Source organism: Bison bison, unplaced genomic scaffold (genome assembly GCF_000754665.1).
Source record: "Bison bison bison isolate TAMUID 2011002044 unplaced genomic scaffold, Bison_UMD1.0 scf7180017864191, whole genome shotgun sequence".
Lineage (NCBI taxonomy): Eukaryota > Metazoa > Chordata > Mammalia > Artiodactyla > Bovidae > Bison > Bison bison.
In genome coordinates, this window is record NW_011494763.1 from 184,210 (window position 1) to 186,521 (window position 2,312).

At 52.8% G+C, this 2,312-nt stretch overlaps 1 protein-coding gene across 3 annotated transcripts in view; it reads right to left on the minus strand.

The window, feature by feature from the left end:
• LRRC61 (leucine rich repeat containing 61) overlaps positions 1-1,111 on the minus strand; it is a 13,007-nt gene extending 11,896 nt beyond the window's left edge. The window contains exon 1 of one of the 3 annotated variants that reach the window (XM_010843856.1): positions 828-976. The gene's annotated coding sequence lies outside the window, so the exon portion shown is untranslated. Of the gene's footprint in view, positions 1-827 lie in introns of all 3 variants that reach the window. The other 2 variants (XM_010843855.1, XM_010843857.1) reach the window with 2 other exon arrangements.
• Between the last annotated feature and the right edge of the window lie 1,201 nt (positions 1,112-2,312).

Genomic DNA, 2,312 nt, shown 5'->3' on the forward strand with positions numbered 1-2,312 from the left:
CTCATCCCCCTACCCACTCAAGCTAGGAGGAGGTAGAAGATGGTGAAGAAGATGGGACTAGAGGAACACATGGATGTGAAAGCCTAGAGCAAACCACTGTACATTTCCGGCTTTGGTCCCAAGTGCACACTTGGCTGCACGCAAACCCTAAAGAAGAGGCTTGAAACAAACACACATCATTAGGTTTTGTCATATGCAAAAAGTGACACAAAATGAGGTGTTTTAAACTACACACACTTGGCTCTTTTCTGCGAGGCTGCTCTCCATAGTGGATTGAGAGCATCAAGTTCCAGAGCCAGTCTATGGGGGCTTAAATCCTGCCTGTGGGCGAAGAGCTATGTGCTCCTCCCGCTACTGAGCCTCGGTTTCCCCGTCTGCACAACAGGGAGAACAGCACCTGCCTCACTGGCTTGTGAAGGATTAGTGACGTTCGGTTCAGTTCAGTTCAGTCTCTCAGTCGTGTCCGACTCTTTGTGACCCCATGGACTGCAGCACGCCAGGAATCTCTGTCCGTCACCAACTCCCGGAGTTCACTCAAACTCATGTCCATCGAGTCAGTGATGCCATCCAGCCATCTCATCCTCTGTTGTCCCCTTCTCCTCCCGCCCTCAATCTTTCCCAGCATCAGGGTCTTTTCCAATGAGTCAGTTCTTCGCATCAAGGTATCGAGCGACAGTTCCAGGCATAGACTGACTGATGGACATGAGCTCGCTGTCCAGCACGGACTCTGAAGACCGGGGAGACCGGGCCGCCCGCTGGGCCGAGGTCAGGACAAGCCGCCTCGGCCCCTGGAATCCAGGGACCGCCACGCCCGCTCCCCGGCTTACCTACTGCCGAGGGTCAGGCCGGCCGGCGGGGCCGACGGAAACGGGACGCCAGCGCCCCTCCACCAGCAACCGGCCGCGGCCCCGCAGCTGGGAGCAGGGCGCCGCCTACCACCCCCTCGCGCAGCGCAGCAGCTGGACCTACCAGGAGGCGCCCAGGGCCCAGCACAGCCAAGGGGGAGGAGTCCAGGTTCCGGGGCGGACTTCCGGAAGCGACAGCCCAAGGGATCCTCTGCGCCCACCCGCGTCCCGAGGCGCCTAAGTTCCTCCTACCAGCAGTCAGCAGGGAGTGCGCAGGCGCGGCGGGCCCCGACCGGAAACGGTGGGGTCCCGCCGGCTCCTCCGCCGGAAGTCGCTCACTGCTCTGCCCAGATAGACTTGGTTCTAGTTTAAGGGTGCTAGTTTGGAGGGGGCGGGGAGAGACTTGTTTGCTTGTTTATAATCGAGCTAGTTTAGCTCTATGGTCTTGGAAGAAGCGCTAGCATGAGCTTCGGGCCGATGGCGACCAAGTCTTCCTTGTCCACTGGCCGATCCCCAAGGTCCCTTCCACCCCGGGGCCTTTAACCCACCTGAACTTGACCTTTGTGCATGATTTGAGACGGGGGGTTCATCTGACCTTTTTTTCATTTAGAGCTGATCCTCCTGCAGTGTGTATTCCTCGCTGATTACTTCTGCCCCCCGCCCCCCAGCCTTCTTTCACTCCCATATGCGTAGGAATCTATTCTAGGCTCCATATTCTAATGCATTTCTATTCTATTCTAATAGTCTCTCCCTGCAGGAATACATTTCTGGTTTTTTAAGGCATGATTTAGATCCAATCAATGTCCCAATTTTAAGTGTGCATTGCAGTGGATTTTGACAAATTTGTTTACTTGCAGTACCACCTTCACAATCGAGGTATAGGATATGTCTATCCACACACACATCCAGTAATAATAAAGTAATAAACCACTTCACCTTTTCCCAATGAACTTTCCACCCTGTGCCCCAGGTAACAGCTAATATGCCATCTGTCATGAAAGACTAGGTTTACATTCCCTAATACTTCATAAAGATGGCACTACACACTATGCAGTTTTTATGTATAGCCTCTTTGGCTTAATGCAATGTTTCCGGGATTCAGCCATGCTGATGTATGAATCAGGAACTCATTCATTTTTATTGCTGTGTAGAATTCCTTTATATGAATGTAGCATAATTTGTTTACCCATTTACCCTGTTGACAACTTGGATTCTTTTCAATTTTCAGTTCAGTTCAGTTGTTCAGTCGTGTCCAACTCTTCGCGACCCCATGAATCGCAGCACACCAGGCCTCCCTGTCCATCACCAACTCCCAGAGTTCACTCAGACTCATGTCCATTGAGTCAGTGATGCCATCCAGCCATCTCATCCTCTGTCGTCCCCTTCTCCTCCTGCCCTCAATCCCTCCCAGCATCAGAGTCTTTTCCAATGAGTCACTCTTCACATGAGGTGGCCAAAGTACTGGAG